Here is an 18,087-nt window from a genome sequence, read left to right as displayed (position 1 = left end):
GCTGGTAATCAAGTCTGTGATTCTCCCGCTTCTGCTGTACACTGCTTTGATTTTCCCACCTGCTGTGCTTTGGACAAAGAGAGTGACAAGGAAACTGTTTGTGTTTTTTTGGGGATCCAAAATGGAGAAACTAAGAAGAGGAATGGTTATGTGTTCTGTGGAAAATGGGGGTTGTGATTTTCCTAACATTGACTTATTTTTAAGAATGCATTATTTTTTGAACATTTATAAATTATCCCAGTGCAATAACAGGACTGCGGACATGTGCAAATATTTAGCAGGACGGCTTTTCCAGAAATGGAGCTGGTGTGAGAAGGATTTAAGAAAACCAGTTTCGTTTGTGATACCGTTTTTTTATGTGGTGCTTAGGTCCTTCTATGATCAAAATGGGATAAGCTCCATGGTTAGACCGGACAAAAAACTGATTGTCTCAGGTATTAAGAAGAAGGAGATGTTATGTGATGTGCCGTTTTGTAATAATGCACAGTCTGGACAGGTGTGGAAGCTTTTTTTCATGCGTGGAATCAGCAACAGACAGAAGGATGTAACCTGGATGGCGTTGCATGGATGCTTGCCAACAAGGGCTTTTTTGAATGACCGGGGGATAAAGGTTCAAGAACTATGTCCTAGGGAAGGTTGTAATAAGGTGGAAACAATACAGCATATTTTTTGGGACTGTTTTTTTGCTAAAAAAGTTTTTACCTTGTTGTCACGTATGTTTGTTGCTTTAGTTGGTTTTCATTGTTTCGATTTTGAAAGGATTTTAATAGGTCAAGATTTTAAGTACTCGCAAAGGAAGCGGGCAAGCTGGATTATTTTTGTCATATATAAAGAGGTTTTATGGGACGTTCGGAATTTGGTGATTTTTAAAAAGATTGTTTTTTCCCCCATGGAATGCAGAAAGATTTTTCTTGCTAGACTGTTTTATGCCTATTTATTGGATAAAAAGAAGTATGGTGAGACAGCAGCAGAAGCACTCTGGAACTTTTCACATTGGACTTCTTACAGTAAGTAACAGTTAATTGCAGGGTTGTGTTTTTTGGGATTTTGTTTTTGTTTTTCCGAATGATGATTTGAGAACCCGTTATGTGAATATGCGCTATGATGCATAAATTAATGTGGGTCTTAATCTGAGGAAAAAAAAAAAAAAAATCTGTTCTTATCAGTTTAATATCTGATACGTCCCCTATCTGGGGACCATATATTAAATGGATTTTTAGAACAGGGAGATGGAAAAAGAGCTTGCTCTGTCCACTCCACGCATTGACCTGGTATTGCAGTATCTCCAGGACCGGTGCACCCCTTCTTTAATGCAGTTTCTAAAATCAGAAAGAATTGAATTCAATGTTTTTTGTTCATTTTGCTTGTTTGTCGGATTTGGGGATGGACTCTTTGGCTTTGCTTTTCTTCTCCTCATTGGATTTTTCATGTTCAAAGTTGCAGAAGCCAGATTACAAGCTCATTTTGGTTCAACTTCAGCAACTGTGCATTGCATTGCCATGTAATGTGATGCAATGCTATCTTTCTAGCTCTCCCTTTTTACTTCCTTTTGGATAAACAGACATATTAGGCAAGCATTTTGGAGCTTTCACCTAAATAACTACAGGTGGTGAGATAAGCTGCACAATATAATTGACCTTTCAGTATATTGTTGCACACACACCATCTATTTAGCAAATGCCCTTGTTATCAACAGCAGCCTTTTAAACTCACCTGAGCTAACAGGTATGTGCGCTGGTTACTCTGCTGCGCTTAAAATTTCTTTTTTGGTTTGCTACAATGCCTTTTCTGAAACGTTGTCTCCTTCTGCTGGAACACTGACTTCTTTCATTTAATGCCTGCAGACTATAAAAGAGAACCCAACCCAAAAAGTTTGGTTGATTAGTCTGTGGCATTCTGTTAAACTGTTGCTTATGGCGGTCTCTGTGAGCTTCTCAGCGACATTCAGCCAGCCAGGTATCCTGCCTGCAGTAGATGGAATGTGGCAATGGAACGCTGGCTGCGCATGTCATAATAGGCTCTGAGCCTTTATATACCTGTGCACAGCAGCAGCCACCTTCAGTCTGCTGCTGGACAGCCAGCAGCAGCAGCAGCAGGAGAGGTATGTAATCAGGAGCCCTCCTGCTAAGGGTAGACAGCTGCTCGTTCCACCCCACCCCCCGCCTTAATTGGTTCTCCTCCCTTCCAACGGTGTTGAGGCGGGTGGGAACAGCAGGGGGTGAAGGTGCTGTGTTTAAAGAGGTGGAGTTATGCAGATCTAAAACGCGTGGATTGCAGCAGCAGCAAGCCGAAAAGTGCAGGCATGTAAGGGATCTAGAGGTTGACAACATGTCTTCTTAACGGGAGTCCAGGAGCTCATCTCCACAAATGGACTTTTCAGGATCCTTGGGTGGCTCCGTAGTTTGAAACCAATTCTGGTTATCGCTTCTCGGCCTTTTGGCTACGATCAAGTGCTTTATTGCAGGAGATTGTGGTTGAAGGGCACTCGGGTACCCCTCTCCTTGGCCTGGCAGGATCGTCCACTTTGGTGGACTTAACCTGCTTGCTGCTATTAGGGAGAGGGCTTAGTCCCAGGGTAACGAGTTGCGATCCCCCAGCTTCCAGGTGTTTTTCGCTGCAAGAACACTGGGAGCGCAGATTGCAAGCGGCTGCAATTTGCAACCTTGTTGCGTTTTTCCATGGAGGTTGACCCTAACCTCGTGCCTCTTTATGCGAGGCTAAAAAACTCTATCCGAGTTCACTTCACGGCGGGTGGCTCGGATATGAGGAAATTAGGGTATGTAGTCCAGGACGTGCTCAGGAACCTTCTTGGCGTACAAAGGAATGAAATTCTCTCCATCCAGGATTATCACAGAAGAGGTGACTATGACATCACATTCACCGGAGAAGGTATTTTTAGAGATGTACTAGAAAAGTTAAAAAAAGTTGAAAATAGTCCTGTTTTGAAAGGGATACAAATTGTTGAGCACGTCCTGGATGAGGTAAGACTGGTTATTGTAAAAGTATTTTCGCCCTTTGTTTCTGCTCCAGAAGTAATGTCATTTCTAGCAATTTATTTTAAAAGTGTTAAATGTATTGGGAAGATATTAAACGAATATAACATATGGACATCTAAGTGGAAATTCCTTGTGAAGTGTACAAGAGATCCAAATACACCAGGTGGTATACGTCTCCCCCCTGCCCGTTTCAAAATTGGGCAAACAAATGGGGATTTCTTCTTTTCTGGGATGCCAGTATATTGCAGAAATTGTGGGCGCTATGGTCATTCAAAAGAAAACTGTCATGTATCATGTAGAAATTGTGCTAGTGAAGAACATGAGACAAAAGAATGCCCTAAGGAAAAGAAATGCAGTTTTTGCCAGACTCCAGGTCACTTTTATTTTTCTTGCCCTCACAGATTTCGGGAAGATGAGCAAAAGGGGAAGTCCAAGACGTCCGACCAAGGACCAAAAGATCAGACCACCCCTCAGGAGGAGGAACAACAACCTGGAGCCTCTCGAGACAATAAGGGCGTACCAAATAGTGAAGTGTCTCCAGAGTCTATGACAGGTAAAATACCAAATCCCAAAACCTGGCTGCAGGACCTGCGGGAGTCCAAAAGGAGGGCTGAGAAGGAGCAGAAGGGCACTACTGGTAAGGTCAAAAGGGACCGGCAAAAGGCCGACACAGAAGCCCATGCCCAGTCTGGGTCTCCTAGGGCTGAGGGCGCTGAGTGGATAAAGGTGGGTCCTAAGAAAAAGAAAAAGGGTGGTTCGGAGGAGGCAGCAGGAGGTGAACAGATGGACACTTCTCCAGAAGGGGACGTGGACGCTGGACCCTCAGAGGTTTCGGTCTCCACTGCTACAGGTGGGGAACGGGATCTTGCTGCCTCTGAAGAGTCAGAGGCTCTGCCTTGTGCGCAACCTCCTCCTATAGGACGACCTTCTACAGGTCAAACAGGGGCGGCGGAACCCCTCGGGGACCCACCTGATGAGGAACTGCATGGCCAGCCAATGGAGACCCAGCGGGTTCTGCCAGCCAGCCCTCCGAGCTATGCCAGTGTAGCGTCGGGTTTATATAAATGTGGTAATCTTTCCTCCTCCACGGAGACTCTCGTGACGATACTATCAGATGAGGAGGGAGGCGCAAGCCCAGTGGTCTGATCAGGTTCATCGGACAGGTAAATCCGTTGCTCTTAGTTACCTAAGTAAAATTTTTACATTTTCTAATGATGGCTGAACTCAAAGGTATTTCCCTCAACGTGAGAGGCATAAAATCTAACATGAGAAGAACTGCTCTTTTTAATTTTTTTACGTGTTTTACTGCATCTGTATTTTTTCTGCAAGAATGTAATATCCCACATGAAATGTCATATCAAAAATATAAAGATGAGTGGAAGTGTGGGCCATCTGTCTGGTCCGGATCAAATGCTGCAGGATCAGCGGGTGTAGCCATACTTTTTAAAGGGAACATTTTAATTGATTTTATTCAGGAAATTTTACCAGGTCGTATTTTATTAGTGAAAGCTTTTATTGATGGTATTAGATGGCAGTTTTTAAATTTTTATGGATCCCCAGAGAAAAATGAAAGAGCCGAAATGCTTGATCTTTTACCATTATTTATTAATAACTCTGAACCTTTTATCTTAGCAGGGGATTTTAATTGTGTTTTAAAAGGTGAAAACCGGCGCTCCAGCTCTGTAAGCAGGAACTACGATAAAACCTCAGGTATGCTACATGATATAGTCAAAGATGCTAAATTGATAGACATATATAAAGAGTGTCATAGTGACAGCCCAGAGGATGCCGGTTTCACTTGGAGCAATGCTAATTGTAGCTCTAGGATTGATTTTATTTTTGGTTCAGATAAAACAATACCTGCCAAATGTGAAGTTTTAACTAATATATTTTCAGACCATAAACTTTTATCCTTTACCATAAAAGTAAATGACAACAAAAAATGTGGTAAGAAAAGCTGGAAAATGAACGTATCCCTTTTAACCGACCCGCAGATTTTATCAGATTTTATTGAGTTTTATAGGAAATGTAGAAAAGGGAAAAAAACAAATGAGACTATGAGTGTATGGTGGGATAGAATGAAAGTAAAAATAAAAGACTTTTTTATTAAAAAGAGTATATGTAGAGCCAAAGAAAAATATGAAGAATATAGAATTTTAAATACCCGCCTACAAACATTATTTAAGCTCAGAGACAATGGGATAGATGTACAACTTGATATTTCAAACTTAAAAGAAGAGATTTCAAAATGGCTAGAACAAAAAGGAAAAGAGATAATTTTTCGTTCTAGAGTACAACATAAAGAAGAAAATGAAAAGTGTTCCAGATATTTCTTTAGGAAAAATAAAAAAGAAAAGTGATAATTGACCATATAGATGGTGAGAATAATATAAAAAATATGCTGGGTAAAGTTGAGGTTTTTTTTTCTAATCTTTTTAATGGAAAAAATATAGATAATAAATTAATGGATGATTCGCTGCAAGGACTAACAGCTGTTTTAGATCCCGCATCCCAAGAGTTTTTATCCCAAGTTTTAACGGAACAAGAAGTGTTAAAAACTATTAAAAGTTTTAAAACTGGAAAGGTCCCTGGTCCTGATGGCATCCCAATAGAATTTTATGTATGTTTTTATGATATTTTAAAAGATGATTTGTTTTATTTGTTTACTGAGGTTTTTAATAATAAGGTTTTATTAAATTCCTGGAAGAAAGGTGAAGTCTCCCTCCTATACAAAAAAGGTGATAAATCAAAATTAGAAAACTGGAGACCAATAACACTTTTAAATTGTGACTATAAAATAATGTCTAAAATTTGTGCAAATCGTCTAAAAGAAGTCATCAGCAAAGTTATTCATTCTAATCAAGTGTGTGGGGTGCCGGGGCGCAGTATATGGGACAATCTGAATTTAGTGAAAGACTGTATTGAGGATGTGAAAGACAGAAAGGGGAAAATGGCGATTTTATCTATTGATTTTGAAAAAGCATTTGACCGTGTCTCACACTTTTATCTTTTTAAAGTTTTAGAGAAAATGGGCATACCAGAAGGGTTTTTACTATCGCTTAAAGCATTTTACAAGGATTGTACAAGTAAGATTTTAGTGAATGGTTTTAAGACACAAGAGGTATTTTTACGGTCAGGGGTGAAACAGGGATGCCCTCTGTCCCCCCTACTGTTTATCTGTGCACTGGAACCAATGTTATGTGCAATACGCCAAAATAAACAGATATGCGGTGTCCCTCTGCCTGGAAGCGGTGGTTTGGAGGCCAAGGTTGTAGGCTACATGGATGACGTGGCGGTCTTGTGTACAGATGCACCATCACTTACGGCCACTCTCCATCAAGTGCAATCCTTTTGCCTAGCTTCTGGTTTTAAAATCAATTTTAATAAGTGTAACATTTTAAGTGTTGGGGGGATGATTTTACGTGATGTACCAATTAATGTCTCCGAATCCATTTCCATTTTAGGTATATCATTCACTGAAAATAATGATGGTTATAATAGTTGGGAAACAGTTACACAGAAAGTAAATACGAAAATATGTATGTGGAACATGAGGAGACTTACAATGGAGGGTAAAGTATTGGTTTTAAAGATGGTGATTTTACCTCTTTTATTGTATCTTAGCATGGTTTTCCCCCCGCCTGTTAATGTTTTAAAAAAGATAACCAAAACCTGTTTTACCTTCTTTTGGAACTCAAAAATGGAAAAGCTGAAAAGAGAAATCGTGATGAAATCAAAAGTAAAAGGTGGTAAAGATTTTCCAGATTTTAATAGGTTTCTTTTAATCCATCTGTTCGTTTACTGTTTTAATGCCCTTTTTAAGAATCACTATTGGTCCTTTTTTATGCGTTTTAATACAGGATTTTTTATGAGAAAGTTTGGATGGTATGAAGTTAATATATCTGTGCCCCATGCTTTTAATTTGTCGACGCATTATGAGATTTTAAGGAAAATAGTGTCCGATTTTAATTTAGGGACTAAGAAAATAGAGGAATTAAGAAATAGTAAGAAACTAATTAAAGAAATACGTAAAAGTGAGGAAATATGTAATGTTGACAGATATGATGATGACAAATCTATGTCTATCTGGAAAATGATTAACGTTTTTTATCTTTTTAATGAACAGAGAGATCTGGCTTGGAGTTGCATGCACCGCTGTCTTCCTTGCCGGGCATTCCAATACAGAAGAGGATTTGTGAGGTCTGCCATCTGCCCAAGAGCCGGATGCCAAGAAGAGGAAACGGTGGAACATCTATTATGGACATGTAATTTTGCAAAGGATTTCTGGAGAAGACTGCTCCCCCTACTGGAAAGGGTGGCAGACCTCAAGGACTTTACATATAAAACTGTGCTATACGGACTTATGGAATGCCCCACAATGGACCAGTACACAATGGCTTGGAAGACAGTGAACTGCGCCAAGTCATCTCTCTGGAAAGCGCGCAACATTGCTATTTTTAAACAAGATGTTTTATCAGTGAATGATGTTTTAAGTTTATGTTTATGTGAAATGTATACTTATTATTTAATTGACAAAAAGAAGAATGTACATATTTCCAAAAAATGGCTTGTTGACCAATGGAACCTAATTATTTAAAATCTTTGTATTTTTTTGTTTTGTAAATTTCATTTGTCTTTTAACGTTTGGTATTTGTTAAATTATGCTTGTAATTTGTTAAAGTTTTAATAAACGGTTTTATCCCTCTGCAGGGGATAGCCAAATTAAAAAAAAAATCTGTTCTTATCAGTTTAATATCTGATACGTCCCCTATCTGGGGACCATATATTAAATGGATTTTTAGAACAGGGAAATGCAAAAAGAGCTTGCTCTGTCCACTCCACGCATTGACCTGGTATTGCAGTATCTCCAGGACCGGTGCACCCCTTCTTTAATGCAGTTTCTAAAATCAGAAAGAATTGAATTCAATGTTTTTTGTTCATTTTGCTTGTTTGTCGGATTTGGGGATGGACTCTTTGGCTTTGCTTTTCTTCTCCTCATTGGATTTTTCATGTTCAAAGTTGCAGAAGCCAGATTACAAGCTCATTTTGGTTCAACTTCAGCAACTGTGCATTGCATTGCCATGTAATGTGATGCAATGCTATCTTTCTAGCTCTCCCTTTTTACTTCCTTTTGGATAAACAGACATATTAGGCAAGCATTTTGGAGCTTTCACCTAAATAACTACAGGTGGTGAGATAAGCTGCACAATATAATTGACCTTTCAGTATATTGTTGCACACACACCATCTATTTAGCAAATGCCCTTGTTATCAACAGCAGCCTTTTAAACTAACCTGAGCTAACAGGTATGTGCGCTGGTTACTCTGCTGCGCTTAAAATTTCTTTTTTGGTTTGCTACAATGCCTTTTCTGAAACGTTGTCTCCTTCTGCTGGAACACTGACTTCTTTCATTTAATGCCTGCAGACTATAAAAGAGAACCCAACCCAAAAAGTTTGGTTGATTAGTCTGTGGCATTCTGTTAAACTGTTGCTTATGGCGGTCTCTGTGAGCTTCTCAGCGACATTCAGCCAGCCAGGTATCCTGCCTGCAGTAGATGGAATGTGGCAATGGAACGCTGGCTGCGCGTGTCATAATAGGCTCTGAGCCTTTATATACCTGTGCACAGCAGCAGCCACCTTCAGTCTGCTGCTGGACAGCCAGCAGCAGCAGCAGCAGGAGAGGTATGTAATCAGGAGCCCTCCTGCTAAGGGTAGACAGCTGCTCGTTCCACCCCACCCCCCGCCTTAATTGGTTCTCCTCCCTTCCAACGGTGTTGAGGCGGGTGGGAACAGCAGGGGGTGAAGGTGCTGTGTTTAAAGAGGTGGAGTTATGCAGATCTAAAACGCGTGGATTGCAGCAGCAGCAAGCCGAAAAGTGCAGGCATGTAAGGGATCTAGAGGTTGACAACATGTCTTCTTAACGGGAGTCCAGGAGCTCATCTCCACAAATGGACTTTTCAGGATCCTTGGGTGGCTCCGTAGTTTGAAACCAATTCTGGTTATCGCTTCTCGGCCTTTTGGCTAAGATCAAGTGTAGTATCTGTTCTTATCAGTTTAATATCTGATACGTCCCCTATCTGGGGACCATATATTAAATGGATTTTTAGAACAGGGAGATGGAAAAAGAGCTTGCTCTGTCCACTCCACGCATTGACCTGGTATTGCAGTATCTCCAGGACCGGTGCACCCCTTCTTTAATGCAGTTTCTAAAATCAGAAAGAATTGAATTCAATGTTTTTTGTTCATTTTGCTTGTTTGTCGGATTTGGGGATGGACTCTTTGGCTTTGCTTTTCTTCTCCTCATTGGATTTTTCATGTTCAAAGTTGCAGAAGCCAGATTACAAGCTCATTTTGGTTCAACTTCAGCAACTGTGCATTGCATTGCCATGTAATGTGATGCAATGCTATCTTTCTAGCTCTCCCTTTTTACTTCCTTTTGGATAAACAGACATATTAGGCAAGCATTTTGGAGCTTTCACCTAAATAACTACAGGTGGTGAGATAAGCTGCACAATATAATTGACCTTTCAGTATATTGTTGCACACACACCATCTATTTAGCAAATGCCCTTGTTATCAACAGCAGCCTTTTAAACTCACCTGAGCTAACAGGTATGTGCGCTGGTTACTCTGCTGCGCTTAAAATTTCTTTTTTGGTTTGCTACAATGCCTTTTCTCAAACGTTGTCTCCTTCTGCTGGAACACTGACTTCTTTCATTTAATGCCTGCAGACTATAAAAGAGAACCCAACCCAAAAAGTTTGGTTGATTAGTCTGTGGCATTCTGTTAAACTGTTGCTTATGGCGGTCTCTGTGAGCTTCTCAGCGACATTCAGCCAGCCAGGTATCCTGCCTGCAGTAGATGGAATGTGGCAATGGAACGCTGGCTGCGCGTGTCATAATAGGCTCTGAGCCTTTATATACCTGTGCACAGCAGCAGCCACCTTCAGTCTGCTGCTGGACAGCCAGCAGCAGCAGCAGCAGGAGAGGTATGTAATCAGGAGCCCTCCTGCTAAGGGTAGACAGCTGCTCGTTCCACCCCACCCCCCACCTTAATTGGTTCTCCTCCCTTCCAACGGTGTTGAGGCGGGTGGGAACAGCAGGGGGTGAAGGTGCTGTGTTTAAAGAGGTGGAGTTATGCAGATCTAAAACGCGTGGATTGCAGCAGCAGCAAGCCGAAAAGTGCAGGCTTGTAAGGGATCTAGAGGTTGACAACATGTCTTCTTAACGGGAGTCCAGGAGCTCATCTCCACAAATGGACTTTTCAGGATCCTTGGGTGGCTCCGTAGTTTGAAACCAATTCTGGTTATCGCTTCTCGGCCTTTTGGCTAAGATCAAGTGTAGTATCTGTTCTTATCAGTTTAATATCTGATACGTCCCCTATCTGGGGACCATATATTAAATGGATTTTTAGAACAGGGAGATGGAAAAAGAGCTTGCTCTGTCCACTCCACGCATTGACCTGGTATTGCAGTATCTCCAGGACCGGTGCACCCCTTCTTTAATGCAGTTTCTAAAATCAGAAAGAATTGAATTCAATGTTTTTTGTTCATTTTGCTTGTTTGTCGGATTTGGGGATGGACTCTTTGGCTTTGCTTTTCTTCTCCTCATTGGATTTTTCATGTTCAAAGTTGCAGAAGCCAGATTACAAGCTCATTTTGGTTCAACTTCAGCAACTGTGCATTGCATTGCCATGTAATGTGATGCAATGCTATCTTTCTAGCTCTCCCTTTTTACTTCCTTTTGGATAAACAGACATATTAGGCAAGCATTTTGGAGCTTTCACCTAAATAACTACAGGTGGTGAGATAAGCTGCACAATATAATTGACCTTTCAGTATATTGTTGCACACACACCATCTATTTAGCAAATGCCCTTGTTATCAACAGCAGCCTTTTAAACTCACCTGAGCTAACAGGTATGTGCGCTGGTTACTCTGCTGCGCTTAAAATTTCTTTTTTGGTTTGCTACAATGCCTTTTCTGAAACATTGTCTCCTTCTGCTGGAACACTGACTTCTTCCATTTAATGCCTGCAGACTATAAAAGAGAACCCAACCCAAAAAGTTTGGTTGATTAGTCTGTGGCATTCTGTTAAACTGTTGCTTATGGCGGTCTCTGTGAGCTTCTCAGCGACATTCAGCCAGCCAGGTATCCTGCCTGCAGTAGATGGAAATAGGCAATGGAACGCTGGCTGCGCGTGTCATAATAGGCTCTGAGCCTTTATATACCTGTGCACAGCAGCAGCCACCTTCAGTCTGCTGCTGGACAGCCAGCAGCAGCAGCAGCAGGAGAGGTATGTAATCAGGAGCCCTCCTGCTAAGGGTAGACAGCTGCTCGTTCCACCCCACCCCCCGCCTTAATTGGTTCTCCTCCCTTCCAACGGTGTTGAGGCGGGTGGGAACAGCAGGGGGTGAAGGTGCTGTGTTTAAAGAGGTGGAGTTATGCAGATCTAAAACGCGTGGATTGCAGCAGCAGCAAGCCGAAAAGTGCAGGCATGTAAGGGATCTAGAGGTTGACAACATGTCTTCTTAACGGGAGTCCAGGAGCTCATCTCCACAAATGGACTTTTCAGGATCCTTGGGTGGCTCCGTAGTTTGAAACCAATTCTGGTTATCGCTTCTCGGCCTTTTGGCTAAGATCAAGTGTAGTATCTGTTCTTATCAGTTTAATATCTGATACGTCCCCTATCTGGGGACCATATATTAAATGGATTTTTAGAACAGGGAGATGGAAAAAGAGCTTGCTCTGTCCACTCCACGCATTGACCTGGTATTGCAGTATCTCCAGGACCGGTGCACCCCTTCTTTAATGCAGTTTCTAAAATCAGAAAGAATTGAATTCAATGTTTTTTGTTCATTTTGCTTGTTTGTCGGATTTGGGGATGGACTCTTTGGCTTTGCCTTTCTTCTCCTCATTGGATTTTTCATGCTCAAAGTTGCAGAAGCCAGATTACAAGCTCATTTTGGTTCAACTTCAGCAACTGTGCATTGCATTGCCATGTAATGTGATGCAATGCTATCTTTCTAGCTCTCCCTTTTTACTTCCTTTTGGATAAACAGACATATTAGGCAAGCATTTTGGAGCTTTCACCTAAATAACTACAGGTGGTGAGATAAGCTGCACAATATAATTGACCTTTCAGTATATTGTTGCACACACACCATCTATTTAGCAAATGCCCTTGTTATCAACAGCAGCCTTTTAAACTCACCTGAGCTAACAGGTATGTGCGCTGGTTACTCTGCTGCGCTTAAAATTTCTTTTTTGGTTTGCTACAATGCCTTTTCTGAAACGTTGTCTCCTTCTGCTGGAACACTGACTTCTTTCATTTAATGCCTGCAGACTATAAAAGAGAACCCAACCCAAAAAGTTTGGTTGATTAGTCTGTGGCATTCTGTTAAACTGTTGCTTATGGCGGTCTCTGTGAGCTTCTCAGCGACATTCAGCCAGCCAGGTATCCTGCCTGCAGTAGATGGAATGTGGCAATGGAACGCTGGCTGCGCGTGTCATAATAGGCTCTGAGCCTTTATATACCTGTGCACAGCAGCAGCCACCTTCAGTCTGCTGCTGGACAGCCAGCAGCAGCAGCAGCAGGAGAGGTATGTAATCAGGAGCCCTCCTGCTAAGGGTAGACAGCTGCTCGTTCCACCCCACCCCCCGCCTTAATTGGTTCTCCTCCCTTCCAACAGTGTTGAGGCGGGTGGGAACAGCAGGGGGTGAAGGTGCTGTGTTTAAAGAGGTGGAGTTATGCAGATCTAAAACGCGTGGATTGCAGCAGCAGCAAGCCGAAAAGTGCAGGCATGTAAGGGATCTAGAGGTTGACAACATGTCTTCTTAACGGGAGTCCAGGAGCTCATCTCCACAAATGGACTTTTCAGGATCCTTGGGTGGCTCCGTAGTTTGAAACCAATTCTGGTTATCGCTTCTCGGCCTTTTGGCTAAGATCAAGTGTAGTATCTGTTCTTATCAGTTTAATATCTGATACGTCCCCTATCTGGGGACCATATATTAAATGGATTTTTAGAACAGGGAGATGGAAAAAGAGCTTGCTCTGTCCACTCCACGCATTGACCTGGTATTGCAGTATCTCCAGGACCGGTGCACCCCTTCTTTAATGCAGTTTCTAAAATCAGAAAGAATTGAATTCAATGTTTTTTGTTCATTTTGCTTGTTTGTCGGATTTGGGGATGGACTCTTTGGCTTTGCTTTTCTTCTCCTCATTGGATTTTTCATGTTCAAAGTTGCAGAAGCCAGATTACAAGCTCATTTTGGTTCAACTTCAGCAACTGTGCATTGCATTGCCATGTAATGTGATGCAATGCTATCTTTCTAGCTCTCCCTTTTTACTTCCTTTTGGATAAACAGACATATTAGGCAAGCATTTTGGAGCTTTCACCTAAATAACTACAGGTGGTGAGATAAGCTGCACAATATAATTGACCTTTCAGTATATTGTTGCACACACACCATCTATTTAGCAAATGCCCTTGTTATCAACAGCAGCCTTTTAAACTCACCTGAGCTAACAGGTATGTGCGCTGGTTACTCTGCTGCGCTTAAAATTTCTTTTTTGGTTTGCTACAATGCCTTTTCTGAAACGTTGTCTCCTTCTGCTGGAACACTGACTTCTTTCATTTAATGCCTGCAGACTATAAAAGAGAACCCAACCCAAAAAGTTTGGTTGATTAGTCTGTGGCATTCTGTTAAACTGTTGCTTATGGCGGTCTCTGTGAGCTTCTCAGCGACATTCAGCCAGCCAGGTATCCTGCCTGCAGTAGATGGAATGTGGCAATGGAACGCTGGCTGCGCGTGTCATAATAGGCTCTGAGCCTTTATATACCTGTGCACAGCAGCAGCCACCTTCAGTCTGCTGCTGGACAGCCAGCAGCAGCAGCAGCAGGAGAGGTATGTAATCAGGAGCCCTCCTGCTAAGGGTAGACAGCTGCTCGTTCCACCCCACCCCCCGCCTTAATTGGTTCTCCTCCCTTCCAACGGTGTTGAGGCGGGTGGGAACAGCAGGGGGTGAAGGTGCTGTGTTTAAAGAGGTGGAGTTATGCAGATCTAAAACGCGTGGATTGCAGCAGCAGCAAGCCGAAAAGTGCAGGCATGTAAGGGATCTAGAGGTTGACAACATGTCTTCTTAACGGAAGTCCAGGAGCTCATCTCCACAAATGGACTTTTCAGGATCCTTGGGTGGCTCCGTAGTTTGAAACCAATTCTGGTTATCGCTTCTCGGCCTTTTGGCTAAGATCAAGTGTAGTATCATTTGAAAAGGCAGTTTTGTCCTTGGGCTGCCCTAGTAAATTGATGCATATTACACACTGGTTTGGTGCACTTGTTAGTACGCCAGGTGGCTCATAGAGTTATCTGATGGAAAACATGGCCCTCCAGGATCGAAGTCACTAGTCTGGGTAAGTGTGAGGGCTTTGGAGCAATGTGCCCCAGGAGTAGGCGCCCTGGTGGGAGTCCAAGCTTACTGGGACTGGGAACCCCAGAAAGACTTGGCTTCGTAGCACGCCGCACCTTTGCCAATCATACTTTCTGAGCAACCCCCCCTATTCCTGACCTCAGGGCTAGGAAGGGGAATTTTTATAAACCCGGTCGGAGGTCCGGTCAGCTTTGGGCTGAGAAACCAACACAGGCTCCAGCTCCACTAGGGTGGCAGCCTAGATGGAAGCTGGGAGCACGAAAACGGCTCTTCTCCGGCTTCGGCTAGGGAGAGCATCGGAGATCCCTGACCCTCGCTGTGGCCTTCTGGCTCGGAGGGATGGGGATGGTTTATTGGGAACCCTCTCCTCCGGGAAGGGTCCACATGAATCCTCGCCTCGTGCGCTGTTTTGGTGTGACTTCGGTCACATTTTTCAGTGCCTTGGATGCAGCTTCAATCAAAAAATCTGTTCTTATCAGTTTAATATCTGATACGTCCCCTATCTGGGGACCATATATTAAATGGATTTTTAGAACAGGGAGATGGAAAAAGAGCTTGCTCTGTCCACTCCACGCATTGACCTGGTATTGCAGTATCTCCAGGACCGGTGCACCCCTTCTTTAATGCAGTTTCTAAAATCAGAAAGAATTGAATTCAATGTTTTTTGTTCATTTTGCTTGTTTGTCGGATTTGGGGATGGACTCTTTGGCTTTGCTTTTCTTCTCCTCATTGGATTTTTCATGTTCAAAGTTGCAGAAGCCAGATTACAAGCTCATTTTGGTTCAACTTCAGCAACTGTGCATTGCATTGCCATGTAATGTGATGCAATGCTATCTTTCTAGCTCTCCCTTTTTACTTCCTTTTGGATAAACAGACATATTAGGCAAGCATTTTGGAGCTTTCACCTAAATAACTACAGGTGGTGAGATAAGCTGCACAATATAATTGACCTTTCAGTATATTGTTGCACACACACCATCTATTTAGCAAATGCCCTTGTTATCAACAGCAGCCTTTTAAACTCACCTGAGCTAACAGGTATGTGCGCTGGTTACTCTGCTGCGCTTAAAATTTCTTTTTTGGTTTGCTACAATGCCTTTTCTGAAACGTTGTCTCCTTCTGCTGGAACACTGACTTCTTTCATTTAATGCCTGCAGACTATAAAAGAGAACCCAACCCAAAAAGTTTGGTTGATTAGTCTGTGGCATTCTGTTAAACTGTTTCTTATGGCGGTCTCTGTGAGCTTCTCAGCGACATTCAGCCAGCCAGGTATCCTGCCTGCAGTAGATGGAATGTGGCAATGGAACGCTGGCTGCGCGTGTCATAATAGGCTCTGAGCCTTTATATACCTGTGCACAGCAGCAGCCACCTTCAGTCTGCTGCTGGACAGCCAGCAGCAGCAGCAGCAGGAGAGGTATGTAATCAGGAGCCCTCCTGCTAAGGGTAGACAGCTGCTCGTTCCACCCCACCCCCCGCCTTAATTGGTTCTCCTCCCTTCCAACGGTGTTGAGGCGGGTGGGAACAGCAGGGGGTGAAGGTGCTGTGTTTAAAGAGGTGGAGTTATGCAGATCTAAAACGCGTGGATTGCAGCAGCAGCAAGCCGAAAAGTGCAGGCATGTAAGGGATCTAGAGGTTGACAACATGTCTTCTTAACGGGAGTCCAGGAGCTCATCTCCACAAATGGACTTTTCAGGATCCTTGGGTGGCTCCGTAGTTTGAAACCAATTCTGGTTATCGCTTCTCGGCCTTTTGGCTAAGATCAAGTGTAGTATCTGTTCTTATCAGTTTAATATCTGATACGTCCCCTATCTGGGGACCATATATTAAATGGATTTTTAGAACAGGGAGATGGAAAAAGAGCTTGCTCTGTCCACTCCACGCATTGACCTGGTATTGCAGTATCTCCAGGACCGGTGCACCCCTTCTTTAATGCAGTTTCTAAAATCAGAAAGAATTGAATTCAATGTTTTTTGTTCATTTTGCTTGTTTGTCGGATTTGGGGATGGACTCTTTGGCTTTGCTTTTCTTCTCCTCATTGGATTTTTCATGTTCAAAGTTGCAGAAGCCAGATTACAAGCTCATTTTGGTTCAACTTCAGCAACTGTGCATTGCATTGCCATGTAATGTGATGCAATGCTATCTTTCTAGCTCTCCCTTTTTACTTCCTTTTGGATAAACAGACATATTAGGCAAGCATTTTGGAGCTTTCACCTAAATAACTACAGGTGGTGAGATAAGCTGCACAATATAATTGACCTTTCAGTATATTGTTGCACACACACCATCTATTTAGCAAATGCCCTTGTTATCAACAGCAGCCTTTTAAGCTCACCTGAGCTAACAGGTATGTGCGCTGGTTACTCTGCTGCGCTTAAAATTTCTTTTTTGGTTTGCTACAATGCCTTTTCTGAAACGTTGTCTCCTTCTGCTGGAACACTGACTTCTTTCATTTAATGCCTGCAGACTATAAAAGAGAACCCAACCCAAAAAGTTTGGTTGATTAGTCTGTGGCATTCTGTTAAACTGTTGCTTATGGCGGTCTCTGTGAGCTTCTCAGCGACATTCAGCCAGCCAGGTATCCTGCCTGCAGTAGATGGAATGTGGCAATGGAACGCTGGCTGCGCGTGTCATAATAGGCTCTGAGCCTTTATATACCTGTGCACAGCAGCAGCCACCTTCAGTCTGCTGCTGGACAGCCAGCAGCAGCAGCAGCAGGAGAGGTATGTAATCAGGAGCCCTCCTGCTAAGGGTAGACAGCTGCTCGTTCCACCCCACCCCCCGCCTTAATTGGTTCTCCTCCCTTCCAACGGTGTTGAGGCGGGTGGGAACAGCAGGGGGTGAAGGTGCTGTGTTTAAAGAGGTGGAGTTATGCAGATCTAAAACGCGTGGATTGCAGCAGCAGCAAGCCGAAAAGTGCAGGCATGTAAGGGATCTAGAGGTTGACAACATGTCTTCTTAACGGGAGTCCAGGAGCTCATCTCCACAAATGGACTTTTCAGGATCCTTGGGTGGCTCCGTAGTTTGAAACCAATTCTGGTTATCGCTACTCGGCCTTTTGGCTAAGATCAAGTGTAGTATCTGTTCTTATCAGTTTAATATCTGATACGTCCCCTATCTGGGGACCATATATTAAATGGATTTTTAGAACAGGGAGATGGAAAAAGAGCTTGCTCTGTCCACTCCACGCATTGACCTGGTATTGCAGTATCTCCAGGACCGGTGCACCCCTTCTTTAATGCAGTTTCTAAAATCAGAAAGAATTGAATTCAATGTTTTTTGTTCATTTTGCTTGTTTGTCGGATTTGGGGATGGACTCTTTGGCTTTGCTTTTCTTCTCCTCATTGGATTTTTCATGTTCAAAGTTGCAGAAGCCAGATTACAAGCTCATTTTGGTTCAACTTCAGCAACTGTGCATTGCATTGCCATGTAATGTGATGCAATGCTATCTTTCTAGCTCTCCCTTTTTACTTCCTTTTGGATAAACAGACATATTAGGCAAGCATTTTGGAGCTTTCACCTAAATAACTACAGGTGGTGAGATAAGCTGCACAATATAATTGACCTTTCAGTATATTGTTGCACACACACCATCTATTTAGCAAATGCCCTTGTTATCAACAGCAGCCTTTTAAACTCACCTGAGCTAACAGGTATGTGCGCT

General features: G+C 42.7%; 9 non-coding genes and 1 pseudogene across 9 annotated transcripts; all 10 read left to right on the top strand.

Moving 5' to 3' along the window:
• Positions 1-1,108: 1,108 nt before the first annotated feature.
• On the top strand, positions 1,109-1,305 carry LOC141192574 (U2 spliceosomal RNA). The gene has a single exon (XR_012265942.1). It is a non-coding gene; the product is annotated as a U2 spliceosomal RNA (small nuclear RNA).
• Positions 1,306-7,694: 6,389 nt separating this feature from the next.
• On the top strand, positions 7,695-7,883 carry LOC141192572 (U2 spliceosomal RNA). Its single transcript, XR_012265940.1, has one exon. It is a non-coding gene; the product is annotated as a U2 spliceosomal RNA (small nuclear RNA).
• A 1,115-nt stretch (positions 7,884-8,998) lies between these two features.
• LOC141192963 (U2 spliceosomal RNA) lies at positions 8,999-9,189 on the top strand. Its single transcript, XR_012266264.1, has one exon. It is a non-coding gene; the product is annotated as a U2 spliceosomal RNA (small nuclear RNA).
• A 1,115-nt stretch (positions 9,190-10,304) lies between these two features.
• LOC141192962 (U2 spliceosomal RNA) lies at positions 10,305-10,495 on the top strand. Its single transcript, XR_012266263.1, has one exon. It is a non-coding gene; the product is annotated as a U2 spliceosomal RNA (small nuclear RNA).
• Positions 10,496-11,610: 1,115 nt separating this feature from the next.
• LOC141192961 (U2 spliceosomal RNA) lies at positions 11,611-11,801 on the top strand. The gene has a single exon (XR_012266262.1). It is a non-coding gene; the product is annotated as a U2 spliceosomal RNA (small nuclear RNA).
• A 1,115-nt stretch (positions 11,802-12,916) lies between these two features.
• Positions 12,917-13,107, top strand: LOC141192960 (U2 spliceosomal RNA). The gene has a single exon (XR_012266261.1). It is a non-coding gene; the product is annotated as a U2 spliceosomal RNA (small nuclear RNA).
• A 1,115-nt stretch (positions 13,108-14,222) lies between these two features.
• LOC141192624 (U2 spliceosomal RNA) lies at positions 14,223-14,338 on the top strand (annotated as a pseudogene).
• Positions 14,339-14,862: 524 nt separating this feature from the next.
• LOC141193133 (U2 spliceosomal RNA) lies at positions 14,863-15,044 on the top strand. The gene has a single exon (XR_012266429.1). It is a non-coding gene; the product is annotated as a U2 spliceosomal RNA (small nuclear RNA).
• A 1,115-nt stretch (positions 15,045-16,159) lies between these two features.
• On the top strand, positions 16,160-16,350 carry LOC141192959 (U2 spliceosomal RNA). The gene has a single exon (XR_012266260.1). It is a non-coding gene; the product is annotated as a U2 spliceosomal RNA (small nuclear RNA).
• A 1,115-nt stretch (positions 16,351-17,465) lies between these two features.
• Positions 17,466-17,656, top strand: LOC141193125 (U2 spliceosomal RNA). The gene has a single exon (XR_012266422.1). It is a non-coding gene; the product is annotated as a U2 spliceosomal RNA (small nuclear RNA).
• The last annotated feature ends 431 nt before the right edge of the window (positions 17,657-18,087 follow it).

The sequence above is a fragment of the Phyllobates terribilis genome, unplaced genomic scaffold, assembly GCF_046119375.1.
Source record: "Phyllobates terribilis strain yellow unplaced genomic scaffold, ASM4611937v1 Scaffold_63__1_contigs__length_7903474, whole genome shotgun sequence".
NCBI lineage: Eukaryota > Metazoa > Chordata > Amphibia > Anura > Dendrobatidae > Phyllobates > Phyllobates terribilis.
This window is presented reverse-complemented; position numbering and strand designations above follow the sequence as displayed.